Consider the following 19530-nt stretch of genomic DNA (forward strand, 5'->3'; position numbering starts at 1 on the left):
AAGTGTCATTCCTGGCCTGAGAGGGAGCACGAACAGGACTTTTCTGATGGCTTCATGGAGACGTGAGACAGGAGTCGAGATCCACAGTATGCAGCGAGCGGTATCTTTGCTTATAGGCAGATCCAGAAAAAGCTATCAGCTCACTGTTGGTTCTTTCAAAGCACGTAGTAGCTGTGTGGTTGCCCGATAATGTGAGTGCCGTCCACCTAGACTGTACACGCACCTCACGCACCGAGTATCTGTCGGCCTTGTAGATGAGGAGGTGGCTGAGGGGCGTTTGCGCAAGTGACTGGGTTTGAATCTAGACAGCACCCTTTGCTGTGGGCTTGGTGAAGTGCAGGTCCTCAGTACACAGGATTCTCATCCTTCCTGGCCTGTTTCTGGCTCCTCTTCACCATCTGGGTTCCACAAGCCTCATCTTTAGCAGCACCGGTGTGCTCTTACCACAAACCTCCGAACAGCACGTTCTTTCAAGGTGCCTCCTCGTTCTTCACCGCTGGTGCTGGGCTCAGACCGTCCCCTGCCCCACGGCCCTTTCCCGGGCCTTTCCTTTTCACTCTCCCGTGGCTAGAGCTCTGACCCATCCTCCAAGCGCGAGGCCTCTTCTCACTATTTCGCATTCCAGGCAAGCCTACTTATTCTGGGAGTTATTCCCCCTTGATACTTTCTGTCTATAACCAGGACCAGGACCAAGCACACAAATCTCTTTCCACGCAACCCCTTCTTGACGCTCAGCTCTGCCGGGCGTGTTGGTGCTGACTCTCGTACGGATGGTGAGTCGACAGGTGACCGGTGACGGGTGAGCTTTTCATGAACCACGTGGAAAGTATGGTTGGCAAGCCTCTGACACAGATTCCCCCATGGGAAAACATCGTCACCTCCTGAGACAGTCCTGGGAACAAAGTCAACGAACAGAGGATTCAGTGCTTCCGGACACATCGAGTGCTTGTGGCAGACACAACCTGCCCCAGAGCATCCAAGGTCAAGTGTGAGGAAAGGCCTAGGAGTAGCGGGACCGGGGACTGAACAAGTCGGCTCTGCTCCTCTCCCGGCTGCAGTCCAAAGAAACGCCAAACAGGATGCCTCTTTGTTGCCATCGAGTGTCCAGTTCTAAACTTTTGTTAACAATGTATACAATGTTAAGGCGCGGGAGAGCCGGCTTTACTGAAACTTGTGGATCGTGCACTTCTTATCCCTGCTACTGTTTGATACAATTAGAGTTTAAGAGCACCCTGTTTTCCAGGAAAGATACTATATAACGCAAAGGTGCGATTTCTAGTGCCACCTTAATTTCCCCAGTCTCTGGGTACGAGAGCTGAACCAAATGTTGTCTAGTATATTTTCAGGGACATGACAAGCTATTCAGATCCTTCCCGATAGATGTTCTGAAAAAGAACTACTAGCTGCAAGAACTAAATCTCAATTTCAACTCCGGTAGAGGAGAAGCTGCGCTGCTGGCAACAGTTAAGATAAACACTGTATCTTCCCAAGAATAGACTGGGTACCCCCAGCATTTACCTTGAGGCTGCAGCGAGGAAGACTAAGTCTGCCCCTGAACTAGGTCCGTTTCTTTGACTTGAACCTTTATACGTGATTCCTGATATCTTCAGTTTCCGTATGCTGCCTGTAGCCCGAGACGTACAGGGCGCACCCCTCGTCAAGGCTCAGATTTCAAGAGTCTAATACATTTCCATTCAGATACAGATAGCAATCTGCAGAATAGAGAATAATACGTATCTCGTTGGAGCGTTACAGGAATATCATGACATGACACGTGTGGCCCCGCGCGCCCCCAACCACAAGCCCAGATCTCCCGTCTCCCCTCCGAAACCTCCCCCTCCTCCCCCCCATACCCAGCCACCGAGGGGGGCCCGGGGAGGGATGGCGGTCTCAGCCCCGGTTCCGAGAGGTCACTCGTGGAGCCGCCCTAGCTAGGCCGAGACGCCAGATGTGGCTGCCCTGCTGCTTCACGTCCATCTCCGTGAGCCATGCCCCAAAGGCACGTGAAATCATTGAGAGCAAACAGCGCCCCCAGAAAACGCAAAATGATCCTCCTGAACCCCACACGGCCGCCATCTTGGTGGATCCACGTTAGAGGTCGTTGGTAGGTATCCCCACTTGATGCCTGAATAGTACTCACACGGACTCGATTTCTTTTCGCTTTTCCTGGGTGCCCTAGCCAGAGAGATCACGTGGGCCGGAGAGCAAACACAGAACAGAACAGAGCCCCGAACCACAGCCAAGTCGAGGGCGTGCGGAACCGCAGGAACTCACAGAGCCTGTGAGGGGACCCAGATGGGGAAGAAGCGTCCGTGCTCACGTATCTCTGGGGAGGTTGGAAGGGGCGCCCGCCAGCGAGGCAGGTGCCGCGCGAGTGGCCGGAGACGTTTCTCCGTGGGATCTCTCGGGGTGTCGCAGGGTGCCGGGTGCAGGGGCACCCTGGGAGGCCCGGTCCACCGAAAAGCCCGAGAAGTCTTCATGTGGGGCAGGCACGGAATGGTTTCTTGCAGGGCCGGGCGAGGAGAATTCGGGGGCCCATACCTCCAAGCCCCACACGTCTCGAGAGGGTTCCACGTGGCATTCTGAAAGGCCGGGCGACGGAGGGAAGGGGTTCGTGGCTGCGGACAACGCCTGGCTGGAGGAATTCTTTGTCTTTGGCGACGGTTCACCCCGCAGGTCAGGTCATGAGGTTCCTCGACACCTTCCACGGGGCGGATGTTCACAGGAGGAGTGGGGACGGGACGGCGGACTCGCAGGCCACCCTCCTGTCCCCACTGCTCCCCTCCAGAACTGGAGCTCGAATCTAGATGGGCCTCTGACCGCACACATCGCTGGGTTTACGTCGTGCCGGCTTCACCTTCGAGTCTCACAAACTGGCACTCTTGCTGCTTCTAGGAGTGTCCTAGAGAAGAAGACACCGGGTTCCGTACGAGATCAGCTTCTTGGACGCGGCCCTCTGGAGCCCGTGGCTTTGGCTTCAGGGGAAGCACGCTGCCTACGGTATAGCCTGGCCCGGAAGCTCATCCGAGGATTCCTCAGGAGTTCGCGGGCCCCGAGGATTCTGTTTCCGAAAAGCGTTTTCTGGAACCGGGCGACTTGGGGGAACGTGTCACTGGTCTGGAAAATGGAAGGCCGCTGTCAGAGGGTTCAGTGACCTTTACGCTCCCTCCTTTCACTTGAAAGGTGTCTTCTTTTTTCTCCCCACCCCGCCCCCCAACCCCCCGCAACACACACACACCCGACAGCTTGCCTGACCGTTGTTGCTGGGGAGATGAACTCTCAGGAGACGGGAGGCCAAGTCTCTTTCACACCCCGGGGAAGACGATAGGAACGGGTCCCCAGCCGTGCGATGTTTCCGTGTCTCGGCACGGCCGACAGTCTCCTCCTCGTTCTGGGTGCTCCCGTTTCCTCCACCCCCCACCCCCCACCCCATCCCATCCCATCCCATCCCACCCCATCCCATCCCATCCCAAACTAAGGGTTTAGTTTAATGCCAAACTTCTACAAAGAAATAAGCAAATTTTTGTGCAATGTCCAGTGATCTCTTTCTAGGTTGATAGACTGATCAATGCCGTGGTTAATTCCCACAGTAAGTGGATGCCACCCTGTAAATCTTCTTGGCTCATTGCCTGCCACACCCGCTCCATTGCTGGTTAGGAGTAATGTTGTAAAACATGAAAGAGAACACAAAATGGACTGATGACTCTGAGAGAAGAATTGTAATTGGAGGACATTTCAGGACTGGCTCTGATATTGCATCCCGGAAAAAGTAAAACTCATACAGAGAGTGGAAAAGTGGTTACTAGGGCTATGGGGAGAGGTTGGTAAAAGGGAACAAATATTCAGCTATAAGATGAATAGAGTCTGAGGATCTAACGTAAAACACGGCAATCTTTTTGACATGTTTTGTATAAATGAAATCTTATATGAAGATAAAAATCTAAGTAGGAAAGATGGAGGGAAGAAAAAAAAAAAGAAGGTGAAATATGTGAGGTGATATGAATTAACTGGATGAGGAATCCTTTCACATCGTAAACACATGAAATCACCACAGTTATATTTCAATTTCTTGCAATGTTGTATGTCAATTATACCTCAAAAAAGTTGAAATTTTAAAAAAGATATTACAAGATCTATGAAAAACCGTGAGGATTGTGTCTGGCTTGATAACATTGAGAACCTAGAACTCAGGCGATCCAAAACGTCCCCCTGACTAATAGAGTGTTTGTGTCATCGGTTACTCAATTCCGAATTATCATAGGTTCCAGAATTGTTGGTTGGATGCAAGATTTCAAAGCAGCCACATGCTGGAAAACTTAGTTTTAATGAGTTTAGTTCTATTCTCTCAAAGCGGAGAGCTCTATTTAAAGATGATATTTCACGTGGACTTCCTTGATGTTTCGTACGCTGGATCAGAGACGGATATAGTGAGATATCATGAAGTAATTCCCTGTTTTTCTCTTTATAATTTCCGCGACATGATCCTTCTAGTTAGTAAGAAACATTTGTGTTGCCTTGAAGAGAATTAGATTATTATCATAATAATGGAAAGGGAAAGTAGTAGGTTTATGCTTGGCCCTTTTATATTTAAAATATACCTTTTTGGCTAGAGTGTGAGGCACAGGAGATCTAGATCCTGCAATCGAGGAATGAATCTGTGCCCTTTGCAATGGAAGCAAACTGTCTTAATCCCTGGAACCCTAAGGAAGTTCCTCAAAAGAGACGGTTTGCGACTAGGTCAGAAATGATAGTCTTCAAAGGCAATCCCTTTAAGGTCAAAGGAACAAAATTTACTGACTGAAGAGAAGCCTCTGGGTAATACGAATGAGGAGTCTCTGACCTATGAGCAGCCCATCAATACTCCTATTGCCGGCAATAGGAGTAAAGAGGACATCCCATGACACAGAAGGACCTGTCCCAGGAGAGAAGCCCAGGTTCATTCTGCCCGAGAGGAGAAGGCGGGCCGAGCGATGGTCTGGGAAGGGTTTAGAGACTCAGGGTGCGGGCACATGGCTACGCTTGCTGATGAGGGGTCAGATTCCCGATGAGATGAGACGACACGGCTCGCCAGCATGGTGGGGGCGTCAAGAACCCCCTCGAATCTTGCAGACCCTCTGCGACCAATGAGAGAGAGCCAGGCACCACTGCTCAGGGGCACAGCTTCTGCTCTGCTCTTGGCAGGTCCCGGTCACCTGCCACCTTCCTGTCTCCAGCAGAGGTAAAGTGAGGCCCAAATGCCGCCTGAGGATCTTTGAGCTCAGAACGGAAACTCTTTTTTTCGGTGGCCTGGAGTGTCATAAGCAATCCGAAGGTGAGCGGAATTAAATGCAAGTAGTCAGAATAATGGTGAGAACAAAAGGAAACGGCAAGTCACTGTTAACAATCTATTTTGGACGTAAAGTTTTGTGAAGAGAGAGACGGAACCTAGCTTCAGAAGGGGAGGGAGGTCCCGCAAGGTCGAATGAGGCCCACTGGTGGCTGGGGACTCATCTGGAGGAACTTCTCTGAAGAAGGGCCTGGGATCCATCTGAAAGCGGGAGTGGGAACCCAGGCCCGGGAGTGAGCGTCCAGAGCTGGAATGAGAGCTCCTGGGAGACTGACTCGAGCGCGGCTGGTTTCCGGGGCACCCACCTCCCCTTCTCCTCAGCTGATGCCCGCAGGCTGGGTCACGGCCCTTGAGGGAGAAGCCTTGGCAGAAGGTCTCCCCGCGGAGGGAGCCCATGGGTGTCTCAGTCTGTCAGTGGCAGTTGCTCGTTTTCTCGGGCTGCCAGCCCATCTGAGCTGTTTCTGTTGGAGGGGAAATCTGCCTGAAGTTACGCCTGAGGCCTGAGCTCTCTTATTATCAAATTAGGCGAATATCCGATACATAATGTGAATACCTGGCCTACTGCCATGGAATTTCTAAATATCCGTGTGCCGAAAGCTAACTCCGTCCCCACGTGTGCAAGCTAATTCAGGGGAACTCGCTCGTGTCTGACCCGTGTGGTAGTAGTGGTGAGAGCAGGAGTGGATCGGGAGCGAAAGGACCAGGTGGAATTTCTCGATTCAAATCCATGAATCTCTGAGGACTTCGTGAGCACGTTACACTTTAAGTGTCATTCCTGGCCTGAGAGGGAGCACGAACAGGACTTTTCTGACGGCTTCATGGAGACGTGAGACAGGAGTCGAGATCCACAGTATGCAGCGAGCGGTATCTTTGCTTATAGGCAGATCCAGAAAAAGCTATCAGCTCACTGTTGGTTCTTTCAAAGCACGTAGTAGCTGTGTGGTTGCCCGATAATGTGAGTGCCGTCCACCTAGACTGTACACGCACCTCACGCACCGAGTATCTGTCGGCCTTGTAGATGAGGAGGTGGCTGAGGGGCGTTTGCGCAAGTGACTGGGTTTGAATCTAGACAGCACCCTTTGCTGTGGGCTTGGTGAAGTGCAGGTCCTCAGTACACAGGATTCTCATCCTTCCTGGCCTGTTTCTGGCTCCTCTTCACCATCTGGGTTCCACAAGCCTCATCTTTAGCAGCACCGGTGTGCTCTTACCACAAACCTCCGAACAGCACGTTCTTTCAAGGTGCCTCCTCGTCCTTCACCGCTGGTGCTGGGCTCAGACCGTCCCCTGCCCCACGGCCCTTTCCCGGGCCTTTCCTTTTCACTCTCCCGTGGCTAGAGCTCTGACCCATCCTCCAAGCGCGAGGCCTCTTCTCACTATTTCGCATTCCAGGCAAGCCTACTTATTCTGGGAGTTATTCCCCCTTGATACTTTCTGTCTATAACCAGGACCAGGACCAAGCACACAAATCTCTTTCCACGCAACCCCTTCTTGACGCTCAGCTCTGCCGGGCGTGTTGGTGCTGACTCTCGTACGGATGGTGAGTCGACAGGTGACCGGTGACGGGTGAGCTTTTCATGAACCACGTGGAAAGTATGGTTGGCAAGCCTCTGACACAGATTCCCCCATGGGAAAACATCGTCACCTCCTGAGACAGTCCTGGGAACAAAGTCAACGAACAGAGGATTCAGTGCTTCCGGACACATCGAGTGCTTGTGGCAGACACAACCTGCCCCAGAGCATCCAAGGTCAAGTGTGAGGAAAGGCCTAGGAGTAGCGGGACCGGGGACTGAACAAGTCGGCTCTGCTCCTCTCCCGGCTGCAGTCCAAAGAAACGCCAAACAGGATGCCTCTTTGTTGCCATCGAGTGTCCAGTTCTAAACTTTTGTTAACAATGTATACAATGTTAAGGCGCGGGAGAGCCGGCTTTACTGAAACTTGTGGATCGTGCACTTCTTATCCCTGCTACTGTTTGATACAATTAGAGTTTAAGAGCACCCTGTTTTCCAGGAAAGATACTATATAACGCAAAGGTGCGATTTCTAGTGCCCCCTTAATTTCCCCAGTCTCTGGGTACGAGAGCTGAACCAAATGTTGTCTAGTATATTTTCAGGGACATGACAAGCTATTCAGATCCTTCCCGATAGATGTTCTGAAAAAGAACTACTAGCTGCAAGAACTAAATCTCAATTTCAACTCCGGTAGAGGAGAAGCTGCGCTGCTGGCAACAGTTAAGATAAACACTGTATCTTCCCAAGAATAGACTGGGTACCCCCAGCATTTACCTTGAGGCTGCAGCGAGGAAGACTAAGTCTGCCACTGAACTAGGTCCGTTTCTTTGACTTGAACCTTTATACGTGATTCCTGATATCTTCAGTTTCCGTATGCTGCCTGTAGCCCGAGACGTACAGGGCGCACCCCTCGTCAAGGCTCAGATTTCAAGAGTCTAATACATTTCCATTCAGATACAGATAGCAATCTGCAGAATAGAGAATAATACGTATCTCGTTGGAGCGTTACAGGAATATCATGACAGGACACGTGTGGCCCCGCGCGCCCCCAACCACAAGCCCAGATCTCCCGTCTCCCCTCCGAAACCTCCCCCTCCTCCCCCCCATACCCAGCCACCGAGGGGGGCCCGGGGAGGGATGGCGGTCTCAGCCCCGGTTCCGAGAGGTCACTCGTGGAGCCGCCCTAGCTAGGCCGAGACGCCAGATGTGGCTGCCCTGCTGCTTCACGTCCATCTCCGTGAGCCATGCCCAAAAGGCACGTGAAATCATTGAGAGCAAACAGCGCCCCCAGAAAACGCAAAATGATCCTCCTGAACCCCACACGGCCGCCATCTTGGTGGATCCACGTTAGAGGTCGTTGGTAGGTATCCCCACTTGATGCCTGAATAGTACTCACACGGACTCGATTTCTTTTCGCTTTTCCTGGGTGCCCTAGCCAGAGAGATCACGTGGGCCGGAGAGCAAACACAGAACAGAACAGAGCCCCGAACCACAGCCAAGTCGAGGGCGTGCGGAACCGCAGGAACTCACAGAGCCTGTGAGGGGACCCAGATGGGGAAGAAGCGTCCGTGCTCACGTATCTCTGGGGAGGTTGGAAGGGGCGCCCGCCAGCGAGGCAGGTGCCGCGCGAGTGGCCGGAGACGTTTCTCCGTGGGATCTCTCGGGGTGTCGCAGGGTGCCGGGTGCAGGGGCACCCTGGGAGGCCCGGTCCACCGAAAAGCCCGAGAAGTCTTCATGTGGGGCAGGCACGGAATGGTTTCTTGCAGGGCCGGGCGAGGAGAATTCGGGGGCCCATACCTCCAAGCCCCACACGTCTCGAGAGGGTTCCACGTGGCATTCTGAAAGGCCGGGCGACGGAGGGAAGGGGTTCGTGGCTGCGGACAACGCCTGGCTGGAGGAATTCTTTGTCTTTGGCGACGGTTCACCCCGCAGGTCAGGTCATGAGGTTCCTCGACACCTTCCACGGGGCGGATGTTCACAGGAGGAGTGGGGACGGGACGGCGGACTCGCAGGCGACCCTCCTGTCCCCACTGCTCCCCTCCCTCCAGCACTGGAGTTCGAATCTAGATGGGCCTCTGACCGCACACATCGCTGGGTTTACATCGTGCCGGCTTCACCTTCGATTCTCACAAACTGGCACTCTTGCTGCTGCTAGAAGTGTCCTAGAGAAGAAGACATCGGGTTCCGTACCAGATCAGCTTCTTGGACGTGGCCCTCTGGAGCCCGTGGCTTTGGCTTCAGGGGAAGCGCGCTGCCTACGGTATAGCCTGGCCCGGAAGCTCATCCGAGGATTCCTAAGGAGTTCGCGGGCCCCGAGGATTCTGTTTCCGAAAAGCGTTTTCTGGAACCGGGCGACTTGGGAGAACGTGTCACTGGTGTGGAAAATGGAAGGCCGCTGTCAGAGGGTTCAGTGACCTTTACGCTCCCTCCTTTCACTTGAAAGGCGTCTTCTTTTTTCTCCCCACCCCGCCCCCCAACCCCCCAACCCCCCGCAGCACACACACACCCGACAGCTTGCCTGACCGTTGTTGCTGGGGAGATGAAATCCCAGGAGACGGGAGGCCAAGTCTCTCTCACACCCCGGGGCAAACGATAGGAACGGGTCCCCAGCCGTGTGATGTCTCCGTGTCTCAGCACGGCCGACAGTCTCCTCCTCTTTCTAGGTGCTCCCGTTTCCTCCACCCCCCACCCCCCCACCCCACCCCACCCCACCCCACCCCACCCCATCCCATCCCAAACTAAGGGTTTAGTTTAATGCCAAACTTCTACAAAGAAATAAGCAAATTTTTGTGCAATGTCCAGTTATCTCTTTCTAGGTTGATAGACTGATCAATGCCATGGTTAATTCCCACAGTAAGTGGATGCCACCCTGTAAATCTTCTTGGCTCATTGCCTGCCACACCTGCTCCATTGCTGGTTAGGAGTAATTTTGTAAAACATGAAAGATAACACAAAATGGACTGATGACTCTGAGAGAAGAATTGTAATTGGAGGAAATTTCAGGACTGGCTCTGACAGTGCCTCCCGGAAAAAGTAAAACTCATACAGAGAGTAGAAAAGTGGTTACTAGGGCTATGGGGAGAGGTTGGTAAAAGGGAACAAATGTTCAGCTATAAGATGAATAGAGTCTGAGGATCTAATGTAAAACACGGCAATCTTTTTGACATGTTTTGTATAAATGAAATCTTATGAAGATAAAATCTAAGTGGGAAAGATGGAGGGAAGAAAAAAAAAAGAAGGTGAAATATGTGAGGTGATATGAATTAACTGGATGAGGAATCCTTTCACATCGTAAACACGTGAAATCACCACAGTCATATTTCAATTTCTTGCAATTTTATATGTCAATTGTACCTCAAAAAAGTTGAAATTTTAAAAAAGATATTACAGGATCTATGAAAAACCGTGAAGATTGTGTCTGGCTTGATAACATTGAGAACCTAGAACTCAGGCGATCCAAAACGTCCCCCTGACTAGTAGAGTGTTTGTGTCATCGGTTACTCAATTCTGAATTATCATAGGTTCCAGAATTGTCGGTTGGATGCAAGATTTCAAAGCAGCCACATACTGGAAAACTTAGTTTTAATGAGTTTAGTTCTATTCTCTCAAAGTGGAGAGCTCTATTTAAAGATGATACTTTACGTGGACTTCCTTGATTTTTCGTACGTTGGATCAGAGACGGATGTAGTGAGATACCATGAAGTAATTCCCTGTTTTTCTCTTTATAATTTCCGCGACATGATCCTTCTAGTTAGTAAGAAACATTTGTGTTGCCTTGAAGAGAACTAGATTATTATCATAATAATGGAAAGGGAAAGTAGTAGGTTTATGCTTGGCCCTCTTATATTTAAAATATACCTTTTTGGCTACAGTGTGAGGCACGGGAGATCTAGATCCTGCAATCGAGGAAAGAATCTGTGCCCTTTGCAATGGAAGCAAACTGTCTTAATCCCTGGAACCCTAAGGAAGTTCCTCAAAAGAGACGGTTTGCGACTAGGTCAGAAATGATAGTCTTCAAAGGCAATGCAATCCCTTTGACTTCAAAGGAACAAAATTTACTGACTGAAGAAAAGCCTCTGGGTAATACGAATGAGGAGTCTCTGACCTATGAGCAGCACATCAATACTCCTGTTGCCGGCAATAGGAGTAAAGAGGACATCCCATGACACAGAATGACCTGTCCCAGGAGAGAAGCCCAGGTTCATTCTGCCTGAGAGGAGAAGGCGGGCCGAGTGATGGTCTGGGAAGGGTTTAGAGACTCAGGGTGAGGGCACATGGCTACGCTTGCCGATGCGGGGTCAGATTCCCGATGAGATGAGACGACACGGCTCACCAGCATGGTGGGGCCGTCAGGAACCCCCTCGAATCTTGCAGACCCTCTGCGACCAATGAGAGAGAGCCAGGCACCACTGCTCAGGGGCACAGCTTCTGCTCTGCTCTTGGCAGGTCCCGGTCACCTGCCACCTTCCTGTCTCCAGCAGAGGTAAAGTGAGGCCCAAATGCCTCCTGAGGATCTTTGAGCCCAGAACAGAAACTCTCTTTTTTTCGGTGGCCTGGAGTGTCACAAGCAATCCGAAGGTGAGCGGAATTAAATGCAAGTAGTCAGAATAATGGTGAGAACAAAAGGAAATGGCAAGTCATTGTTAACAATCCATCTTGGACTTAAAGTTTTGTGAAGAGAGAGACGGAACCTAGCTTCAGAAGGGGAGGGAGGTCCCGCAAGGTCGAATGAGGCCCACTGGTGGCTGGGGACTCATCTGGAGGAACTTCTCTGAAGAAGGGCCTGGGATCCATCTGAAAGCGGGAGTGAGAACCCGGGCCCGGGAGTGAGCGTCCAGAGCTGGAACGAGAGCTCCTGGGAGACTGACTCGAGCGCGGCTGGTTTCCGGGGCACCCACCTCCCCTTCTCCTCAGCTGATGCCCGCAGGCTGGGTAACGGCCCTTGAGGGAGAAGCCTTGGCAGAAGGTCTCCCCATGGAGGGAGCCCACAGGTGTCTCAGTCTGTTAGTGGCAGTTGCTCGTTCTCTCGGGCTGCCAGCCCATCTGAGCTGTTTCCGTTGGAGGGAAAATCGGCCTGAAGTTATGCCTGAGGCCCGGGCTCTCTTATTATCAAATTAGGCGAATATCCGATACATAATGTGAATACCTGGCCTACTGCCATGGAATTTCTAAATATCCGTGTGCCGAAAGCTAACTCCACCCCCACGTGTGCAAGCTAATTCAGGGGAACTCGCTCGTGTCTGACCCGTGTGGTAGTAGTGGTGAGAGCAGGAGTGGATCGGGAGCGAAAGGACCAGGTGGAATTTCTCGATTCAAATCCATGAATCTCTGAGGACTTCGTGAGCACGTTACACTTGAAGTGTCATTCCTGGCCTGAGAGGGAGCACGAACAGTACTTTTCTGACGGCTTCATGGAGACGTGAGACAGGAGTCGAGATCCACAGTATGCAGCGAGCGGTATCTTTGCTTATAGGCAGATCCAGAAAAAGCTATCAGCTCACTCTTGGTTCTTTCAAAGCATGTATTAGCTGTGTGGTTGCCTGATATGTGAGTGCCGTCCACCTAGACTGTACGTACACGCACCTCACGCACCGAGTATCTGTCGGCCTTGTAGATGAGGAGGTGGCTGAGCGGCGTTTGCGCAAGTGACTGGGTTTGAATCTAGACAGCACCCTTTGCTGTGGGCTTGGTGAAGTGCAGGTCCTCAGTACACGGGATTCTCATCCTTCCTGGCCTGTTTCTGGCTCCTCCTTACTATCTGGGTTCCACAAGCCTCATCTTTAGCAGCACCGGTGTGCTCTTACCACAAACCTCCGAACAGCACGTTCTTTCAAGGTGCCTCCTCGTCCTTCACCGCTGGTGCTGGGCTCAGACCGTCCCCTGCCCCACGGCCCTTTCCCGGGCCTTTCCTTTTCACTCTCCCGTGGCTAAAGCTCTGACCCGTCCTCCAAGCGCGAGGCCTCTTCTCACTATTTCGCATTCCAGGCAAGCCTACTTATTCTGGGAGTTATTCCCCCTTGATACTTTCTGTCTATAACCAGGACCAGGACCAAGCATACAAATCTCTTTCCACGCAACCCCTTCTTGACGCTCAGCTCTGCCGGGCGTGTTGGTGCTGACTCTCGTACGGATGGTGAGTTGACAGGTGACCGGCGACGGGCGAGCTTTTCATGAACCACGTGGAAAGTATGGTTGGCAAGCCTCTGACACAGATTCCCCCATGGGAAAACATCGTCACCTCCTGAGACAGTCCTGGGAACAAAGTCAATGAACAGAGGATTCAGTGCTTCCGGACACATCGAGTGCTTGTTGCAGACACAACCTGCCCCCAGAGCATCCAAGATCAAGTGTGAGGAAAGGCCTAGGAGTAGCGGGACCGGGGACTGAACAAGTCGGCTCTGCTCCTCTCCCGGCTGCAGTCCGAAGAAACGCCAAACAGGATGCCTCTTTGTTGCCATCAAGTGTCCAGTTCTAAACTTTTGTTAACAATGTATATAATGTTAAGGAGCGGGAGAGCCAGCTTTACTGAAACTTGTGGATCATGCACTTCTTATCCCTGCTACTGTTTGATACAATTAGAGTTTCAGAGCAGCCTGTTTTCCAGCAAAGATACTATATAACCCAAAGGTGCGATTTCTAGTGCCACCTTAATTTCCCCAGTCTCTGGGTACGAGAACTGAACCAAATGTTCTCTAGTATACTTTCAGGGACATGACAAGCTATTCGGATCCTTCCTGATAGATGTTCTGAAAAAGAACTACTAGCTGCAAGAACTAAATCTCAATTTCACCTCCGGCAGAGGAGAAGCTGCGTTGCTGGCAACAGTTAAAATAAACACTGTATCTTCCCAAGAATAGACTGGGTACCCCCAGCGTTTACCTTGAGGCTGCAGCGAGGAAGACTAAGTCTGCCCCTGAACTAGGTCCGTTTCTTTGACTTTAACCTTTATACGTGATTCCTGATATCTTCAGTTTCCGTATGCTGCCTGTAGCCCGAGACGTACAGGGCGCACCCCTCGTCAAGGCTCGGATTTCAAGAGTCTAATACATTTCCATTCAGGTACAGATAGCCATCTGCAGAATAGAGAATAATATTTATCTCGTTGGAGCGCTGCAGGAATATCATGACAGGACACGTGTGGCCCCGCGCGCCCCCAACCACAAGCCCAGATCTCCCGTCTCCCCTCCGAAACCTCCCCCTCCCCCCCCCACACCCAGCCACCGAGGGGGGCCCGGGGAGGGATGGCGGTCTCAGCCCCGGTTCCGAGAGGTCACTCGTGGAGCCGCCCTAGCTAGGCCGAGACGCCAGATGTGGCTGCCCTGCTGCTTCACGTCCCATCTCCGTGAGCCATGCCCAAAAGGCACGTGAAATCATTGAGAGCAAATAGCGCCCCCAGAAAACGCAAAATGATCCTCCTGAACCCCACACGGCCGCCATCTTGGTGGATCCACGTTAGAGGTCATTGGTAGGTATCCCCACTTGATGCCTGAATAGTACTCACACGGACTCGATTTCTTTTCGCTTTTCCTGGGTGCCCTAGCCAGAGAGATCACGTGGGCCGGAGAGCAAACACAGAACAGAACAGAGCCCCGAACCACAGCCAAGTCGAGGGCGTGCGGAACCGCAGGAACTCACAGAGCCTGTGAGGGGACCCAGATGGGGAAGAAGCGTCCGTGCTCACGTATCTCTGGGGAGGTTGGAAGGGGCGCCCGCCAGCGAGGCAGATGCCGCGCGAGTGGCCGGAGACGTTTCTCCGTGGGATCTCTCGGGATGTCGCAGGGTGCCGGGTGCAGGGGCACCCTGGGAGGCCCGGTCCACCGAAAAGCCCGAGAAGTCTTCATGTGGGGCAGGCCCGGGATGGTTTCTTGCAGGGCCGGGCGAGGAGAATTCGGGGGCCCATACCTCCAAGCCCCACACGTCTCGAGAGGGCTCCACGTGGCATTCTGAAAGGCCGGGCGACGGAGGGAAGGGGTTCGTGGCTGCGGACGACGCCTGGCTGGAGGAATTCTTTGTCTTTGGCGACGGTTCACCCCGTAGGTCAGGTCATGAGGTTCCTCGACACCTTCCACGGGGCGGATGTTCACACGGGGAGTGGGGACAGGACGGCGGACTCGCAGGCCACCCTCCTGTCCCCACTGCTCCCCTCCCTCCAGCACTGGAGTTCGAATCTAGATGGGCCTCTGACCGCTCACATCGCTGGGTTTACATCGTGCCGGCTTCACCTTCGATTCTCACAAACTGGCACTCTTGCTGCTGCTAGAAGTGTCCTAGAGAAGAAGACATCGGGTTCCGTACCAGATCAGCTTCTTGGACGTGGCCCTCTGGAGCCCGTGGCTTTGGCTTCAGGGGAAGCGCGCTGCCTACGGTATAGCCTGGCCCGGAAGCTCATCCGAGGATTCCTAAGGAGTTCGCGGGCCCCGAGGATTCTGTTTCCGAAAAGCGTTTTCTGGAACCGGGCGACTTGGGAGAACGTGTCACTGGTGTGGAAAATGGAAGGCCGCTGTCAGAGGGTTCAGTGACCTTTACGCTCCCTCCTTTCACTTGAAAGGCGTCTTCTTTTTTCTCCCCACCCCGCCCCCCAACCCCCCAACCCCCCGCAGCACACACACACCCGACAGCTTGCCTGACCGTTGTTGCTGGGGAGATGAAATCCCAGGAGACGGGAGGCCAAGTCTCTCTCACACCCCGGGGCAAACGATAGGAACGGGTCCCCAGCCGTGTGATGTCTCCGTGTCTCAGCACGGCCGACAGTCTCCTCCTCTTTCTAGGTGCTCCCGTTTCCTCCACCCCCCACCCCCCACCCCCACCCCCCCCCCCGCCACCGACCCCCGCCCCCAGCAGCCCTGCCACCCCACCCCAGACCCGACCGCCCGGCCCGGCCGCCCGGCCGCCTTTCCTTTCCGGTGTTTGTGGCCAGTTATTTTGAAATCCATGTTCTCCTGACCTCAAGCGCACTTTCCCCGCCCACCGGCGCATGCTTGTGTTTGTTGTCGTTGGACTTGATCACGGTCTCGACACAGGTTGACTTTCGTTTTCTCTTGTTGGGGGTCCGAGTGTCTCCTTCTTTTCCTTTCTTGCTCCTGGGCTTGCGTGTCTGTGTCTGTGTCTGCTTTCGAGAAGTCCTGCTTTGTTCTCCGAGCAGCGCTTGCCTGGTTTCGCTTTGCCGGTCGGTCCCTCCCTCCCTGCCTCCCTCCCTTCTCTCTCTCCCTCCCTCCCTCCTTCGGGGGAGGGGGCCCGGGGGAGCCCGGGATGTCACTGGTGCCCCTCTCTCGGCCGTCCCCGCCCCGAGCCCCGCCGCCCGCCGGCGTCTCCGTGGAATGTCCGCCCACCAGCCTGGAATCGCGTGGGTGGGGGGGGGAGCGCGTCTCCTTCGTGGCAGCCTCCTGGGGAGCTATTTCCCAGCTCCTCTCCCTTCCTCTGCGGCCGGGGTCGCGTCGCGTCGCGTCTCTCGGAGGCGGCGGCTCCGAGCCGAGCTCGGGCGTTTGGGCGGCCGGCGCTGTGGCGTCCTCGGCGGCCGGCGACAGCGACCCGTCCTCGGGACATTGGAGCCGGTTGTCAGGAGCCACCTGGCGGCCGCTTTTATAGTGTCCCTCCCCTCTGGAGCTTCGGCGACCTTCAGGAGGGTTGTGACTCAGCCGCCGGGCCCGAGGGCACAGCTCTCAGAGACCGGCTCTGCTGGCAGCGACAGTGGCGGTGGCGCCGAGGCCTAGGGACGTCCTGCTGTCGCCGGAGATTGGTTCTCTAGGTTTCTGAGGAGGGTGGCCGTCGCGGCGGCGGCGGCGCTCCAGAGCCGGGCTCTGGGGTGGCCTGACCGGGCCTCCCTCAGGAGGGTTTGCTTTTCGCCCTCAGGAGGGTTTGCCTTCTTCTGCCAGGAGGGTTGGCTCCCGCCCTCAAAAAGGGTTTGCTGTTCGCCTTTTCAGAAGGGTTTGCGTCTCCCTTCAGGAGGTTTTTGCTTTCCCGCCCTTTCAGGAGGGTTTGCCACCCCCGGAGGGTTTGCTTTCTCACCCCTCCCCAACTCCCTGAATCACGGCCAGGAGGTCAGGGACCGGCTCGAGCCGTCCTGGGTGCCCCGGACAGGACGGTCTGGGGCCCCGGGCGTGGTCCCTCGTTGGGGCCCGCTCGTCTCGTGGGAGGCGCCTCGCCGGCGGGTCTCTCTTCGTTTTTCTCTTTGGCAACTCGAAGCCAAACCCCCGCTCGGAGACTCGGACGGACGGACGGGTACACCTACCCGTGCGGGCGAAGGGGGAGGGCGTCTCCGGCCAGCTCCCTCCCCCTTGGCGTCTGCGCCCCCACTTCGCCCACCGGGCGCCCCCTTCGCCCCCCTCCCCCCCCCAGTCGACCAGATGACCCCCGACAGCTCCGGGCCTGGTGTTTCTGGGGTAGTGCTGGGGACAGGTGGCGGTGCCAAGGTGCCAAGGTCCCTCCCTGCCAGTCGTGGGTGGGCCCCGCTGTCGGGCGCTGTCATTTTGTCGCCCGAAATGGGCCTTTTCTGCCACCAGGTAAGTGCCGACACGGTCTCTCTCGGCGTCTGCCGCCGAGGACTTTGGGCCTCTGGACGCACGCGGGGCTCTGGGCCTTTGGGCCGCCGGCCTGGGCCTGTGCGTCGGCTCCCGCGTGGCGTGTCTGGCAGACCCGACCCGTGGCGCCACCTCCGGTCTCTGGGCGACCCGAGGGCGGCGGGGCGAGGCGCCGTGGGTCTTCTACCCTGTGTGACCCCCGCTGCGGGCGCCCGGTGGTGGCCGGGACGACCCCCGCTCTGTAGGCTCCGTGCCCCGTGTCAGGCAGCTCCTCCTCCTGGGGTCGTCGGCGGCTGTCGCCTGAGGTGAGGTGAGGTGTGGCGGGGGGAGGCGGCCGGTGAGGCTTAAAGCGGGCCCCTCCGGCGACTGCCCTCACCGTGCCTTCCCCCCTCCCCCTCGGCTCAACGGATCGATGTGGTGTGGTCGTGCTCTCCCGGGCCGGGCCTAAGCCGTGCCGGACGAGGGACGGGCGTTCCTGGTGAACGTGTGCGGTCTTCTCGGTCTGTCCACGGGGCCCCTCGCCTGCCTTTCCCCCTGCCCGTCGGGGAGGGTGAGGAAGGCGGGAGGGTGGGTGCGGCCTCCGGCCCTGACTCTCGGTCTCCTGCCCGCCCCCCCTCCACGGGGCGTCAGTGAGGCCGTCGGTCTTCGGACACAGCGGACGCTCTCGCTTCGCCTTCTCGGCGCGTGTCCCGCGAGCGGCCCTCCCCGCGGTGGGGAGGGCTGTGCCCGCCGCTGCGCCGCGCGCCCCGCGTGGGTGGGTGAGCGTGCCTCGTTTGACCCTCGGTGGTGCCCCTGGAGCGCTCCAGGTCGCCCCCTCAGGTGCCTGAGGCCGAGCGGTGGTGTCGTTTCCCTTAACCCGGCGTCCTCCTCGGGTCCCCCACCGCGGTGGGGTGTGTGTGTGTCCCGCGAGTGGCTCTCGTTGGGGGAGGGGTCGAGACGGGAAGAGAGGCGTGCCTGTTCCCCTCGCCTCTTCCGTTGGGGGCAGGTGCTGCCTCGTCGTGGAGGCACGGGCCGTGCTCCGGCCCCGACCGTGCACACGCTCCCGTGTGGTCGTCCGCTTACCTGTACCGCAGACCCCTCCCGCCCAGTCGAGGATCGGCGGCTCGTGGAGCGCCTCCGTGGGCCCGAAGGAGAGACGATGGGGTGAGGGACGGCGCGCCCTCGGTGAGAAAGCCTTCTCTAGCGATCCGAGAGGGAGCCTCTGGGGTACCGGAGCCCCCGGCCGCTGCCCCTCCTGAGTGCGCAGTGTAGCCGCCGTGGCGACTGCCAGAGCACGTGGGCAGAATCCCCCCACCTCTCCTCTGTGAGGGGGGATGGGTGCGCCGGCCCCGCGGTGGGGCCGTGTGCCGCTCGTTGCCTACCGCGGCCCGCGCCTCCCCCCGCCGAGTCGGGGGAGGGTCCCGCCGGGCCCCGCCGGGTGTCCGGCACGTGGGGGGGAACCGTGCGTGCGCCGCGTGCGTGCGGCCGCCCCCGCGGTGTGAGTGCAGGAGGAGAAGGGCCGGGGGGCGACGCCCGGTCGGCCCCGGCTTCCCCAGCCCCGCGGCCGTGGCGAGGAGGAGTCCGTCGCGCCCGCCCTCGTCCCCGAGCCGGTGGCGGCGCGCGGGCACGGTCTGGGCCGCCTCGCTCGAGAGCGTGTCCCCGGGATGTGGCGCCTCGGGGTCAGACTAGATGGAGAGACGGATCCGTCGAGGGTGGGCGGAGGAGACGGGTGGACGGCGCCGCCGGCCCTGGCGGCGGGGCCGGGGCGTGGGACTCCGCTCCGGGGCCGGCCGGGGCCGGCCGGCGTCCCAGGCGTCGCGGGACCGCCCTCGTGTGTGGGTGGCGGTGGGATCCCGCGCTGGTTTTCCTGGCGGCCCGGCCGTGTTCCCGGTGGTCTTTTCTGGTCCCCGGGCGGCGCCCGCGCCCCCTGTCCCGTGGCCGTCGCTGTGCGCGCTTGCCGGCCCCTCCCCGCCGCTGCCGGCCTTCCTCCTCGGCCCGCGCGTGCGACCGCCCGCGTGCCCTTCCCCCCTGTCTGGGACCGAGTCGGCTTCGCCTCCTGTGGGTGTCGTCCCCGGGCGGAGCAGTGCCCTCGGAGTCCCTGAGAGAAGTGAGGGGAGGGGCCTGGCGCGGCGGGGCCGCGCGAGTGAGGGCCGTGGCGGGCACGCCGGTACGCAGGCGGGAGAGCGTTCTCCCGGGCCGG

At 56.6% G+C, this 19530-nt stretch overlaps 2 long non-coding RNA genes across 3 annotated transcripts in view; both read right to left on the reverse strand.

Moving 5' to 3' along the window:
• Positions 1-4036: 4036 nt before the first annotated feature.
• Positions 4037-9353, reverse strand: LOC145534279 (uncharacterized). The gene is made up of 2 exons (XR_014074403.1): positions 7609-9353; positions 4037-6982 (listed from the first exon to the last, which is right to left on the reverse strand). It is a non-coding gene; the product is annotated as an uncharacterized LOC145534279 (long non-coding RNA).
• An 800-nt stretch (positions 9354-10153) lies between these two features.
• The window catches only part of LOC145534280 (uncharacterized), a 28624-nt gene continuing 19247 nt past the window's right edge, over positions 10154-19530 (reverse strand). For both annotated transcript variants that reach the window (XR_014074404.1, XR_014074405.1), the window contains exons 2-3: positions 13714-13907; positions 10154-13086 (exon numbers count right to left, since the gene is read on the reverse strand). This is a non-coding gene — a long non-coding RNA (uncharacterized LOC145534280). The remainder of the gene's footprint in view (positions 13087-13713; positions 13908-19530) is intronic.

The sequence above is a fragment of the Giraffa tippelskirchi genome, chromosome 14, assembly GCF_054371585.1.
Source record: "Giraffa tippelskirchi isolate mGirTip1 chromosome 14, T2T-mGirTip1v1.2.pri, whole genome shotgun sequence".
Taxonomy (NCBI): domain Eukaryota; kingdom Metazoa; phylum Chordata; class Mammalia; order Artiodactyla; family Giraffidae; genus Giraffa; species Giraffa tippelskirchi.